This window comes from Notamacropus eugenii, chromosome 3, assembly GCF_028372415.1.
Source record: "Notamacropus eugenii isolate mMacEug1 chromosome 3, mMacEug1.pri_v2, whole genome shotgun sequence".
Taxonomy (NCBI): Eukaryota; Metazoa; Chordata; class Mammalia; order Diprotodontia; family Macropodidae; genus Notamacropus; species Notamacropus eugenii.
Window position 1 is genome coordinate 469,266,960 of NC_092874.1, and position 16,110 is coordinate 469,283,069.

Consider the following 16,110-nt stretch of genomic DNA (forward strand, 5'->3'; position numbering starts at 1 on the left):
AAGGAAAGAAAAAAGGAGCAATGACACAAAAAATATACAGAAAATATTAGAACGTTCTCATTTATTGCTGGTTGTTAAGTTCATAATAAAAAAGAAAATGCAAAAATAATGAGCTGATTAAAAAAAAGAAAGCAGTGGGCGATGTGGAATATTTTGATCTGTTTTTATCTATCCAGATAAACTCATCGCTTTTGGACAAATGTTGGGAGAATGAAGGAAGGTCTACTGGAGATGTGAGCCTATTCTTTGACAAATTTGCCAAGCATTGTCAACTTGTAGGCCACATAGACTTAAAGATTTGTTAAGTACCTACTATGTGCCAACTACTGTGTGAGGCGCTAGCATGGCAAAAAGTCAAAAATGAAATTTCCTTTGTGGAGATGAATTCTATTGGCTATTTCACAAGATCATAGATTTACAGCTTGGAGGGATAACCCAGGTCATTTAGTCCAACTGTTCCAATGGACAGGTGAAGAAAATGAAATTTAGAGAAATGACTTGTGCAGAGTCACAGCCAACATTTCATATCACTGGTAATAATGGCATTGTCCTGTGGAACCAGCTCTCCATCCAGTAGACCACAGATGTCTTTCAAGGAACAAATACTAACTTAAGATAGGAATATTCAGCACTTGGCTATATCCAGAGAATTATTTTACTGAGAAGACATTTCTGGAGCTTCGTGGTTATTATGGGATATACACAGAAAATTCTACTGCCTTCCCCAAATTCCTCAGTAATCTCACCTGCGTACCTCTTTTTAAAAAGAACCGTGAGTAGAAGCATAGAGGAGACATTCCAAAAATGACAATGGGTTCCAAAGGATTAAAATGGATACAATTCCTTGGAGTCTACTGAATGTCACTGGAATGAAAAATGTGATCAGGTCTTCAAGGACCCAATTAAGTGCTTCCCAAACATAACAAAGTTGGCTTTTGCTAATCCAAGTAAGCTCTTCATCTGACTTCTACACAGATGCCAGCCAGAATGGGCTGGGAGCAACTTTAAGAAAGAGAATTGATAGTTGCCAGAGATCCATTATATTTCCCAGCCAGGGATTCTCTGCCAATAAAGACTTATCCAAAGACTCCTCTAAACATCATTTGGTGTCTAAAATGGACTGTCAATGGAAAGAAGGGACAATTGATGCTACCAAAAGGTTGCTAGCCAAAGGTGTTCCAAAGTCCACATAATGTTCTTAGGCAACAAAATGGAGAGAAAATTTCGGATTTGGTTTAGAAACAGACCCTATTGGCACCAAATAGCCATTGATGTATTAAAGAAGTTTAATGCTTGTTCCAGGAAGATTCAGAGGCCAGTAATACTTTGAGAAATATAGTCAAAGGTTGAATTTTGGAAGTAGACCTTAGTAGTGTCTGAACACAGCGTAATGTACACAGCCCTTCACTACTAAAAACTAGAGTACCACAATGGTGTCCATAGAGCTGTGGGAGAAGCGTTGTTTGGTGTCTGGTCTCCCATCCATTGTGAATTGGGATGAAATCAAGTCATTTAGAGGAGCCATTCTCTAAAGGAAAGATTTAGAAATCCAGAGCCAAACTTTGTTGTAGATCTCTACCCAGAGAAATTCAACTGAGTTCAATTTGATAGTAATTCTTAAAGCCTGTACTATGTATCAAGCATTGTGTGAGGTATTAGGATGCAATGACATCCCTGCCCTCATGGAGTGAGTGTGTTGTCCTGGATACTTCAGTCACACTGAGGTAAATACGTTGGAGATGTGGAGGTGTAAAAGTAAGCACCCTGACACATCCAGGATGGCCTACTATCACAGGTCTGCTTTTCAAAAAGGAAAGCAACTTTGGAAAGGTCAGCAATCATTTTAATCAAGCACATAGGTCATTCACTTCGTTCAGAGGAAAATGTCAGCACCTTGAACTTCACAGAAAATACAGAGAAATCAAGATTAACAGACAGGGCTTCCAACTGCCTGACAGTAAGGAATACATACATAGTTACCAGAGACAGAAACACAAACACCTGGGTTTTTAGAGCTGGAGGATTTCTTAGCAGCTGCCTAGAGTCTCAGTGAGTAAGCCCCAAAGTAAAACTGCACCTTTGAGTGTTTATACACTCTTCAGAGCCAGAAGGCATTGCAACCCTGGAGAACCAGTGCATTAGAAATTAACAAGAGGTGTGGACCCATCCCTAACCAAACTTTCCTTAATGGGTAGGCCCATTAATGTCTATAAGTGTGCACATGTACCATGTGCCACAGTGATTGGAATCATCTTTACAGATTTTTTTGTATGTTTTGTATATTATTTTGTGTTTTGACTGCGTAGTGGGATACCCTGCCTGCCACTGTAATCAAGCCAGGGTTGGGTAAGCAGACAATGTTTAGGGCACCTTTTCTATCTCCCTTCCTCACACCAGGAGGTGAGCAGTGCAATCCTTAAAAGGCTGTTCAGACACCCAGGGGTCTGCTGAGTCCCCTGTGAGAAATGACCCCATGGTCTGGGCTGCCTGTGTACAAGGCTGTGACTCCAGCTCCCAGTGTAGCCACACCTGCTGCTTTATCACTTACCTGTTGCCATAGGACTTTGAGGTATAATAATAAAATGGTATGGGTGATGTCTTTTGATTCATGCATTGCATTTAAGTGAGGCAGAGTTCGATAAAGTTGTCAGCCTCACTCTCTCCTCCAGAGTCATCATAGTCCAGTGGCAGGACAGAGGCAAGATGGCTGGCAATGGCTCAGGATGCGGTGGATGACCTTGGCGTCTTTGGCATCTAACCAAGCTCCAATCACTCCACATCAACTGCTTCATCTACCTTCTTGGCCATTGGAACAAGTTGTTCTCATCCTCCCATTCCATGAGGGAAGTTCTTTACATTCTTGGGGTAGACACCCCACTAACCCACCAATGGGTTTGAGACCCCTTGGTTATCCTCAACCTGGTTTGGCCCATCTGCCAAAACAGTTTACCAGAGTGTGGCTACTGCATATGCTGCAGCTTCTTGGAGCCACAGTTGAGAGTTGGGTGGAACAGGTGGACACCAAAGGTGGAAAGAGCCCTGAAAAGGGCTCAGCAGTCATCACACCGAAGGTACTGGTCCTCCCTGAACACACCCTACACCCCATCTCTATAAAGGTAAAGGGAATAGATTGTCCTGCGACAATCACAGAGGGATCTGTCTCTTAGTTATTGCTGGCAAAATGCTTGCTAGAGGCCTCTTTAATAGGCTGATCCTACACCTGAGAGCCAGTGTGGCTTCAGAAAGAGCTGAGGAACAGTCAATATGGTGTTTGCTGCCCAACAACTCCAGGAGAAATGCCAGAAGCAGAACGGAGGTCTGTACACAACATTTGTAGATCTGACCAAGGTCTTTGACACAGTTAGTCGTGAGGGCTTATGGAAAATTATGTCAAAATTTGGTTGCCCAGAGAAGTTCATCAGCATTGTACATCACTTTCATGATGTCATGTTTGCCTGGATCCTGGATAGTGGACAATGCTCTTGTGCCTTCCCAATTACCAATGCTGTGAAACAGGGCTGTGTGCTTGCTCCCATGCTTTTTAGCATGGTGTTTCCAGACATGTTTTCAAATGTTTTCAATGAGGATGAACATGTCATCAAGGTCAACTACTGTACTGATGGCAGGTTCTTCAATCTGAAAAGGCTACAAATCAAGACCAAGTGAAGGGAGTGCTGGTGCATGATTTTTTGTTTGCAGATGATTGTGCACTCAGTGCAACCTCTGAAGCTGAGATGCAGCAAAGTATGGATCAATTTTCTCCTGCCTGTGCCAAAATTGGCCTAATAATTAACACCAAGAAAACACAGGTGCTCCATCAGCCACCGCCACCCTATCCGTATGTGGAACCATCAGTTACAACAAATGGAGAAGTTTTGAATGTTGTGGATAAGTTCACTTATCTTGGTAATGTACTTTCCAGGGATGTACACATTGACAATGGGGTTGATGCATGCATTGCCAGAGCTATCTCAGTGTTTGGGAGGCTCCGAAGAAAAGTTTGGGAGATAAGACCTACTAGACTGACTACCAAACTGAAGGTCTACAGAGTTGTTGTGCTGACCTCATTGCTGTATGCCTGTGAAACACAGACAGTCTACCAGCGCCATGCTAGGAAACTGAACAGCTTCCATTTGAAGTGTCTTAGGAAGATTCTGAGGATCACCTGGCAGCATAAGGTACCAGACACTGAAGTCCTTGCTCGAGCTGAACTGCCAAGTATTCAAACTATGCAACTCCAATGGGCTGGCCACATTGTTTGAATGCCAAATGCACACTTGTCAAAAAGACTATTTTATGGAGAACTCACATGGGGCAGGCGATCACATGGTGGTGAGAAGAAACGACAAGGACACTCTCAAGGTGTTTCTCAAGATCTATGGATTTGACTGTGCAACATGAGAGACACTGGCACAGGACCGCTCAGCATGGCCTGTCCTCATCAGAAAGGTTGCTGTGTTCTTTAAGCAAAGCAGAACTGAAACAGCACAAAGCAAATGTAGGATGCACAAATTTGGGGTACCCCCCCAAATACTCACACGGACTATCTGTGCCCAATCTGTGGTAGAGCATTCTGAGCTCATATTGGTCTAATCAGACACAATGAAACTTGAGTTTCATGTGATGTCATTTTGGTCCTGTTCCAGAAGGAAGGACAACAACCAACCAGGCCCATGGATGGGTGGGGAAGATCTCTAACTCTCTGATTCGCATTACAGGAGGCCAGAGTAGAAGGGTAGGAAGAGTCCTCATAGGACACATCAGACACATCCTACTGAACCAACAAAAAGGATGCCACAGAATTTACCTTGAAATTTGATCAAGACCCTGAGGTATCCACTGAACAAGGTTGTAATGTTGTGGAATGGTAGAAGGCAAGAAACTAGCAACCTTCAGGTCTTCAGTCAATTACCATTTATTAAGTATTCACTATGTGCCAGGCACTGTGTTCAGCACTAGAAATACAAATACAAATAAAACAGTCCCTGCCGTCCAAGAACTGGCAATCTAATGAGGGGAGACCATACAAAAAAAAGAGAGGAAGTAGAAAAGGTGAGGGGGAGGGTATTTGTTGCAGAGTAAATTGAGGAGAGTCAAGTATAACAAAAAGGGAAACGTAAGAAGGGAACAAGTTATGAAGGGCTTTAAAAAAGGATTTTATGCTTGATCCTAGAGGTAGTAGGAGGGTCGTGGAGCTATCTGTGGGTAACATAGCCAGATCTGTGCTTAAGGAAGATATTTCACAGGTCAGCAGAGCATGTACTGGAATGGTGAGACTTGAGACAGTGATGACCCAGAAGGCTATTGCAATAGTTAAGGTGTGAGGTAATCAGAGGTTATCCCAGAGTTGTACAAGTGTCTGAAGAGGGAGCTAGGTGATGCAAAGGTTACAGCAATGGGCTTGGAATCAGGAAGATTCATATCCATGAGTTCAAATGAGGCCCCAGACACTTACAAGCTGTGTGACCCTGGGTAGATTACTTAATTTTGTGTTCCTCACCTGTAAAATGAGCTTGGGAAGAAAAGGGCAAACCACTGCAGTATTCTGGCCAGGAAAACCCCAAAATGGGGTCACAAAGAGCTATTTATGATTGAAACAATTCAACAACAACAAAAAAAAGAGGAAAAGGAGCATACACAAGCTATGTTATGAAGGTAGAAACCACAGGTTTGGGCACCTGATTAGTTTGGGGTAGGAGGGAGTGAAGAGGTGTGAGGGGTCCAGGATAACACCTCGGTTTCAAGTCTACACAAACTCTCAAAACTGGAAAGAAGAAAATGTTCAGGGAGAAAGATAATGGACAAGTTAAGCCCAACATGTCTTTGGGAAGTCCCGCAAAGATGAATCTATGGTCGCTTTCTGTCAATAGGAAAACTGGTCGGATCATCAAATAATAAGTGCACATGGGTACGATGGTCAAGGAATTTACTCTTCCACATATTTCAATCTTCTGTCACTCTAGAAGGATTTTAGCACTTCCCTGCTTCTGCTAAGAGCATCCTCACTTTTTCACACCCCTCAATTTGCAACCTCAGAGTCATCAAAAGACTCTTCTCTCTCTTATCCCTGACCCATGGCCAATCAGTTGTCCAGTCTTGTCAATTCTCCCTCCACAACATCTCTTAACATCTGTCCCTATCTCTCTGCTAACGCATCGGTTACTCTACAGGGTCCTCATTACGTCTTCTTTGAATTATTGTAATAGCTTTCTAATTGGTCTCACCCCTTCAAGCCTCTCCCCCCTCCAAGCCATATTTCACATAACTGTCGAGTTGGAATTCCTAAAGGACAAGTCTGACCATGTCACTCCACTGCTCAAGAAACTTCAGCTGTTCCCCTGCTACCTCGAGGATGAAGATCAGACTTCTATTTTCAGCATTTAGAACCCTTGACAATCTGGCTCCTTCCAGTCTGCCATTCCAGACATTTTCACTGATTCCCTTTCACATGGAAAAACAGTGTAGTATAGTGGATAGAGAGCTTGCCTCAGGGCTAGGAAGAGCTAGGTTCAAGCCCTATTTTTGATGCATACTGGTTGTGTGACTCTGGACGAGTCATTTAGCCTCTTACTGTTCCAGGACAGTGTCCCTGAGACTGTATTCCACGTCATTCCAGTATATTAGGATCCTCCCTCCCACCCACTCACGCTGCTTATACTCAATGGACATGGTGTTTGAGTACCCTGGATTGGGTATCTCCATGTCATGACTGAGACCTTGGAGTAGGAACTGGTGGAGAAATACAGGGTATGCAAAAGTAGGTCATAACACATCAACAGTGGAAAATAGTGCAATGGTTAACTTGTAACTAATATCATGTTGTGATCACTGCAGTATTCCTGCACTCTTCCTAGGGCCTCCATCTTGGGGAGGTGTTCACCCTAGCTAACCTTCATTCTTCTCCCAACCCCGTTCCTGATTTTTGGACTTTAAACACTAGGTACCTTCAGCATCTCTTGATCTCCCCCATATCCTTCCATTTAATTTGTTAAATGAATTCAACTCAAAAAACGTTTATTAGTCATGGGATTTCTCAATCAATCGATGATTTATTGATCAGTCAATAAATATTTTTAAGTGACTGTTCTGTGCATAGAAGCTGAAGATACAGAGGCAAGAGTAAAAGAATCTTCACCTTTAAGTGGTTCACATTCTGATAGGGGAGACAATACCTAAAATGATAAATAAATACAAAATAGTATATGCAAAGCAAGCTCCAAATTATTTGGAGAAAGTCAATAATCATTAGGAGAATAAAGAAAGGCACTGATTAGGAGGACACAAGGCAGAACTGAGGGGAGCTCCAAATCAAGTTTAAATCAGTGACTACATTTTTATGAAGAATACTAATGCAGGCTCCCACTGAAGTCCCCCTTCAGCATCTCATCACAACCTGCTGGTGTCTCTGGGCCCTTGGAGCTAAAGTTACATGAAAAAGACATTCTGATAGATCCTACCAACCTGGATTCAAGTACTGACCCTGTAACAGAGGATGAATGGCATATCTGCTCTCTGAGGACCAGCCCATCCAAGTTCTGACGAGGGGGTCAGATACAAGATCCTCACCAGGAGGCTGGAAAGGGGAGAGAGATTTTCTTCAGGGACATCTCTCTCAGATGACCTGCTAAACTATAGAGGGCTTTTGGTCCATGTAGGTTGAGAAGGCAATAGAAGTCATACCAGCAACATCTCAAATGTTTGTATATTAAATTTGGTGGGAAATCCAAAGGTCCTGAACTGGAATGACAAAAATCAATATATTTAAAAAAAAATAATCCCTTCTCATTAACAAATACTGGCTCTGTGAACCTGAACAAGTCACTTATTCTCCATAAAGTCTATTTTTTCACCTATAAAATGGGGTATTAATAGCAGCTATCTCATAAGGGTGTTGGAAAGGTCAAAATATCTAAGACATTTTGTAAATCTTTTTTTTAAAAAATAAACAATGAATCTTCGATTAACAAGCATTTATTTTCTCTCTCTCCCACCTCCACCCCCACCACTGAAAAAAAGTAAAACAAAAACAAAATCCTTGTAACAAATATGCATAACCAAGCCCGCCATATCTTCAAGGAAATAGAAGTGCCGACTCTCATGTCTGGGGGAGAGGACACAAAAGGGAGACTCACCTATCTTCTTCATTTTGTAAATTGGATTTTATTTTTTCCCAATTACATGTAAAGATAGTTTTCAACATTCATTTTTTATAAGATTTTAAGTTCCCAATTTTTCTCCCTCTCTCCCTCCCATCCCCCCACCCTAAAATGGCAAGCAATTTGATATAGGTTATACATGTGTGATCATGTAAACATATTTCCATATTAGTCATATTGTGGAAAGAGAAACAGAGCAAAAGGAAAAAGCCCCTAAAAAACAAAGAACAAAAATGATATGCTTTGATCTGCATTCATTCTCCATAGTTCTTTCTCTGGATATGGATAGCATTTTCCATCATGAGTCTTTTGGGATTGTCTTGAATCATTGTATTGCTAAGAGCTATGTCTATCATAGTGGATCATTGCACAATGCTGCTGATACTGTGTACAGTGTTCTGGTTCTGTTCACTTCACTCAGCATCAGTTCAGATAAGTCTTTCCAGGTTTTTTGGAAGTCTGCCTGTTCATTGTTCCTTCTAGCACAATAGTAATCCATTACAGTCGTATACCACAACTTGCTCAGTCATTTCCCAATTAATGGACATCCCCTCAATTTCCAATTCTTTGCCACCACAAAAAGAGCTGCTATAACCTAACCCTCAGGCTTCATCATACACATGTGTACCTAATGCATACATGCATCTATACATGCATTCATACATCTATCCTGGCAGATGCAAGGGGGATAAAGGGAGATACACATATATCTTGCATGAACCTAGCTTCGAACCTGGATCATTCTAAGAACAAGTTAGTTCCCTGAAGGCATGAACTGGCACATCCATTCTTTCACATCCCCAGTACCTAGCATGGTGCCTGATACGTAGCACGTACTTAATAAGCACTTGCTGCTTTATTGATTAACTCTGATTGGAAGTACTCATTATCTACCTGCTGTTGAAACACACAGTCCTAGTCTTTACCATTCCTGAGTGCTCCTTCAATCGCTTCCTTTAGGGGTTGGATGGAATTTAAAGGAGGTTTTGCAGATGCTCTGAGCAGGGAATCTGTGGAACAGAGTGGAAAAATGTATCTTTTGCATATCTATAAATTTCTTTCCTTGTCTCTTAGGCAAGGGCTTGCTGGGACATATTTAAGAACTAGCTAGGGAGGAGGAGGCAGAGAGTGGAGGGGGAATGTGTACACATACACTTTTAAATTTAATCTGCATTACCAACACTTTCTTAAGTCTAGACTATCAACAATACAGTAAATCAAGTCCCCATTTTTGGCATTGGCTGTAGGACACCCCTGATGTTAGGAAAGGAAACATTCGATCCATATGGACACATATACACATGTATGCATGTATGCATGTAAACACACATGTGTGTATGTAAATGAGTGTGTAAATATACATACATGTATGTATATGTATGTATGTGTATATACATACGTATATATATAATTTTAGTCTAAGGTTTTCTCTACAGATACGTTTTTGAGAGTTCAATCTACGATCCAGAACCACCAACAGCCCAATGCTGAGCTCAGCGGCCATGACCCTGGGGATCCCCCTGACTCCTCTTGGAGTCTCTCAGTTCACCTCCTACAGGATATCTTCCTGATCCTCCCCAGTTGTCAGTTTTCAAATATCCCTGACAAAGTTACTTTTTCATTCAAAAATAGCTAGCATTTATACAGCCCTATCTCATTGGATCCTCATAACCCCGTGAGGGAAGTCCTATTATCCTCATTTTACAGGTAAGGAAACTGAGACAGACAGCAAGCAATTAAGTGACTTGCCCAGGTGTCTTGAATTAGCCTTCAAAGAGATCTCCCCACTCAAGTCCAACACTCTATCCATGGTGCTACTCAGCCGAAATACTTATTTTGTACATATTGGAAATATTTTGTACTTATTTATTTTTGTCCATGTTGTTTCCCCCAAATAAAATAAAAATTTCTTGAGGTCAGGGGCTGTTTTATTCTTTTGCCATTGTATCTCCAGAACCTAACACAGTGTATGTGTTCTGGTTGCTTTACTTAATAGCTTCTTGTAGGATCAGTGGATATTTTCTAACTGAATCCTCTTTCGAGCCTTTGTTAAGGTTCAAAATCTCAATTGGTTGCTTAGGAACCAGTTTTAGTGACTGGTAAGGGAGATAATCCTAGCTAGAGTTCATCAGGTCTACCGGTTATCTCTGGGTTTCAGCAGGGTTACCCTGGAATGGAGGATAAAATAGGAGCTCATTTATTCGTGTATCTTCATTACACAAATCTGAGCAACAAAATAAACGTGAAATGCAGCATCAGATGTTTTAAGAGGCAGGAGATGGATTTGCTAATGCCCCCTTGCTTCATTTCCTATGTGCAAATGAACCAGTGTGCGTGTGTGCTATGAGAGAAAAAAGAGCTGGGAAACAGATCTCAATTTCAGGCTTTCATGGTCAGCTGTTTGCAAGTGCAAGGAGTTCAATAATCACATTGAAATGTTTTTTTCATTTCCCACACCAGAGTTTCCCTGGCCATTATATTATAGGAACTGCATGTGGTTGCTAACACATTCCTTTAAATATTTGATTGCCACATCCTGGAGCCCAACCCTCTACTCTTGTTTGGGCACCTGAGAAATGACCTCAGTCAATGAGTTTCAGATACACAGCTCTCAGACTGACCTATGACCCTAACCATAGCCACTCAACCCTCTCTTTGCTGTACTTGGTGTACAGGCTGTCAGACAGCACAGGGTACAACAATGGAACCATCCACAAGAAGAGAAGGATGAGGAAAGTTCCTAAAAGCCACAGGTCACTGAGCTGCATTGTTACTTCACACTCATAAGCCTCATTTGGTCTTGATTCTACCACTCTTCTACATGCTGTGTAGCACCAAAGATGAACTAGCTGGAAAGCTGTACCAACATTAATCATTAGCATTGACCCCAACTACAGAATCATGAAGTTTGTGAGGTCAATTAGCCATGTCCAACTTTTTGTGACCTCATTTGGGATTTTCTTGTCAAAGACACTGGAGTGCTCTGCTATTTCTTTCTCTGGCTTGTTTTACAAACTAAGGCAAACAGGAGTAGATGACTGGCCCAGGGTCACACAGCTAGTAAGTGCCTGAGGTTGGATTTGAATTCTGGTCCTCCTGAACCCAAGGCTGGTGCTCTATCTACTAGGTCACCTAACTGCTTCATGCTAATAATAATAATAGTATCTAACATTTATATAGTGCTAACTACATGCTAGATACTTTATTATCTCATTTGATCCTCACAGGAACCCTGGGAAGTAGCTGCTTTATGATTCCCATTTTACACTTGAGGAAATGGAGACAAAGGATAAGCAACTTACCCAGTCACTTATCTAGACACACTAGTCACACAGCTAGTCAGTGTCTGAGGCTGGATTTGAACTCAGGGAATCTTGACTCCAAGCCCAGAACTCTACTTACCTCACCACCTAGCTGACCCTGATCTGAGTAGAAATGGTAACTGCTCAAATATAGTGATTTTCATCTCTGAAATGCATTCTAGTTCTGTTCTTTCTTCCCATTGCTCAGGATTAACATTGTTATCCTCTTTATAAAATACAATAAAACTTCTATCATTAAGTAAGGGGAATAAAGTGTTCTAGTTAATAGTGAGCTACCCTGTATGCCTATGTGGCTGTTGAATTTTCAGACCAGCATATAATCAGACAAACTTATTAATAAAATAATAAAACATGGACCTGTGATTTCATAGGTTTTGGAACTTTCTCCCCAGCACAAATTTCCAGTCATCTACGACTTATTAGATAAATTTCATGAAGCTGCCCAACCCTCACAGGGGTTAAATGACTTGCTCATGGAGTCAGCTCAGAATTGTCAGAGCAGGGATTTCAACTCTGGCCTTCCTTATTCCAAGTCCAACGTTCAATCCTCTATGCCACTGGTCTATGTCAATGGTTCCCATTTAATGGTTCATAAACCCTCAAGGGTTCAAGGTATTGATATTTAAAAAGTCTTTAATTATACCTTAGGCAGTAAATTATTGCCCAATTTTGTTACAAAGATTATACTTTTCCACTGTGACATTAAGCATATGCATTTTGAAGCCTTCTGAGTCTGTGCAACGTTAGAAACTATTGTGATCATGAGCACAATGATTTTGGTGTTTCATCAACCTCTTACTGAATTGTTCTTCTGAATAAGTACAATGTTCTTAAGTTTCTCAACCTGTCATCAAATTATTTCCAAACTGCCCCAAGGGTTCAATGTTTGAGAACAAACCAGCTAAACATCTGTGTACTTTCTCATTTGCACTGCACTAGAATAGGTCCCATTTCCCTGTTACTCTGAAATTATATCCTAGAATTGGGCGATTAGAGTAATCGTGATTAAGATGCTATTTTTATTTTTGTTGTTGCTGTCCTTAAAGGGCAAAGGTGAAGATATCTGAGAATCATGATCACTGGACAATGCAAGTCATATTGAAACCATCATGGACCACCACAAATTATTGTACAGAAACATTGTGCTGCTTTCACTGCAGTATTAAGACTTATGTGAACTTATCTTCCATTTACATTAGCATTCTTCTACATAGTGAATTTCAAATGAACTTGTTAGCAATATCGATCAGTCATTGAACAGAGTTTCTTAGAGAATGTTGCCAATGAGCAAATGATGGAAGAGAAGAAAGTCACATCTGAAGGCAATTTTTCCTTACAAAGATCAGTTTATATGTAAACACTGTTTAAAAAAACACAATGTATGCAATGGAACATTGCATTCATTTATGATTTAATGTAGCACTTGTTATTAGCCAGTTAAAAAGGATATATTTTTATATCATAATTACTTACTAAATTTCATCAATTAGTGAGGTGGTTAAAAAATTTAAATATATATGTATATACACACATATTTGTATAGGTATATATGTATATATGTGTATGTCTGTTTTCAAAGTCTAGTCCAGGAGGAATTGTACAGGAGTCAGAAGCTCAAAACGCTAGTTTGGAGCTTAGCAAAGTCATCAGATCTAGCATTAGGCTATCTCAGCATGAGAGCTGGTCAAATTCTCCTACCATTTTCTACCACATATTTATATGAGTAAGTAATTTCATTTTATTCTTGTTTCAATCAAGATACAAAAATGAACTCATTACAGAATCCAATTTAAAAACGTGCTTGTCAAGCCAAATATCTCTAACATTTGTTCAAATAAAAAAAGTCTGACACCAAAATTAAGTTCATATATTACTGTTAAAGATCTTCCAAGTTGTAATTTACTTTATTAAAATGCTATTGACATTCAACAAAATTTATAAGATAGATAAATTTAATATAAAGGCTTCCTTGCAAATAATAAAAAGCATATAATATATTCATGGATTACTTTTTGAAGTCTTACAGAATGTCCAACGTAAATTCTTACAATTATTTTATAATTTGAGATTTGTTTTTCTATATTTAGAATTTTTATGATTTTGTGTATAATAAAAGTTTATATTTTATAACTATTTTTATTGTGTGATACAAATTTTAGAGTTTTATGGGCAAAAATTAGCACTTATAGTTATATATAATATATAGTTATATATAAAAATAATCAGTTGTAGTTTTTGTAAACCCTTAGTGAATAAATCCAAAAGGATATTATGAGTCATCTATTAAATTGCCCTGGGGGTAGACTTTTTTTGCACATGGAGAGAGACTCATGTAACAACACCAACAACAATAATTGGAAACCATAGTAGAATTCGTACAAGTCATCACTGTGACTTTTTTCAGTCATGTCTGACACTTTATGACCCTTTTTGGGGTTTTCTTGGCAGAGATGCTGGAGTGGTTTACCATTTCCTTCTCCAGCTCCTTTTATAGATGAGGAAACTGAGACAAACAGTGACTGGTAAGGAAGATAATAAGGGAGACTTGTTCAGGATCACAAAACAAGGCTGGATTTGAACTCAGGTCTTCCTGACTCCAGCTCTGGTACTCTATCCACTGCATCACCTAGCTGCCTCCTGTATATCGCATAACCTGTATTTACCTCAGTTCCCTCATCTGAAAAAATGGGGATAATAATAACACCCTCAAAGGAGATCATTATTTTAAAGCACAAGCAGAGCGGCTGGAACATGCTAAGTCCTATATAAGTATTTCTTGCTGTTCTGCCATTTCAGTCATGTCCAGTTCTTCATGACCCCATTTGGGGTTTTCTTAGAAAAGATACTAGAGTGGTTTGACATTCCTTCTCCAGCTCATTTCACAGAGCAGGAAACTGAAGCAAATATGACTAAATGACTTGCCCAAGGACATATAGCTAGGAAGTATCTGAAGCCAGATTTGAACTTAGGAAGAAGAGTCTTCTTGACTCCAGACTGGTCACTCTATCCACTGTGCCACCTAGCTGCTCATGTAAATGTTAACTATTAGCTATTTTTACTTCTTTACTAGCATTGCTATCTAATAGACGATTTAATTCTGTATATGTTATCTCCCCCAATAGACTGGAAAACTGTTGAGGACAGGAATGGTTACATTTTTCTCTTTATAGTCCTAACAGCTGACACATTTAGTAACCTAGTAAAACTTCCTAAATGCTTAATAGTGTCATTCTCCTATGCATGTGAGGCATCCTGCTCTTGTCTACCCTGCTGCATACCCTGCTGTTGGGCTAGGTGGGTCCTAACTTCCCTGTTAGTTTTAAACTGATTCAATGGCATGTAATGTCATTGAAAGAGAAAATAGAGACACAGGATTCAAGCGTAGGGGCTTAAGAAGGAAATGGTTAGTTTAGTTTTAGCTACTGTCAGGATTAAGATTCTAATCTAGAAGTAAAAATCTCAATATGTTAGTTTGGGCTCCAAGAGATGGTCAGGCCTGGTGTGAATGACTCTTTATTTCCTTTTCTTTGTTCTGAGAACTATAGCCCAGAGAAACCTGAGGATCTGCTTGGACTCAGACAGCAGAAGTTCACAGAGAAAACCCAGGCCTATTAGCCCCTAATTTAAGGATTAAATTGCCAAACCATAGTTACATCAAAACTCACTCATAAAATGAATAAGAATAAGTATCTTTCAGAGAAGACAGGGGGGAGAGAGATGGTAAAAAAGAATGCCTTCAAAAATGAGTTCTTGATGCTAATTAAAATCAAAGGTCCAGTAGTCCAGAACTCTTCATATATCTGACATGCCTTGAGACTTACATAGCACTTTCCTGACAACATTCTTGTGAAGTCAGCTGTAAGAAGCCATGTAGTAGAGTGATAAGAGAAGTGAAAAGGGAAGGAGGGGAAAAGAAGATGTGCATTTGGGAAGGGAGGGAGGCATGGCAGCTATTTGAAACTGTCTGGTCATAGGAATACACAATTAAACTCCTAAAAGACTAAGATTTCCTCCTTTCCTCCTTTCCTCTTCATTTCTCCGCTTCAACAAAAAGATCCCTTATTTTCAATTTGAATGACACAGATCAGGTTAGCATCATTTTGCAGCTGAACGCCTGGCATTCGAGTTAATCACAAGCATACAGCAAACCTTCCAGTAGAAGGTCAAATATAACGTAAGTCCAATTGTGAGAGATCTGCTATTTTAAATAACATCTCTCTTAATAACAGCTATGCTTACACTGAAGGTGACAATGTAATTTATTATAGAAATGTCACAAAATGAACAATCTCTTTAGTTTTAACTTTACTGATCAGAGTCTATGAGGGGGAAATGTCAGTTGGGAGTACCCAGACATTTTTCATTGTTCCCAAGTCCCTCTTTTGTCAAGGCTCGACTTTATAAGCTTAATTTGGAAGCTCCATCAGATCTCTCTATGATAATCACAGAACTGGAAATGAATTACATCCAAGCCCAAAATGACTGCAATGAATTCTCTTCCTCAGCAGTGATCACCTAAAGGGCAGTGGGAAGCTCAGTGCTCTTTATCAGAGTACTGTTAGCACAGGAGGGCAGCTTAGCAACGGCAGAGGCTTTTCTGAAGGAGAACCAAGGAGAAGTCTTGACCAAAT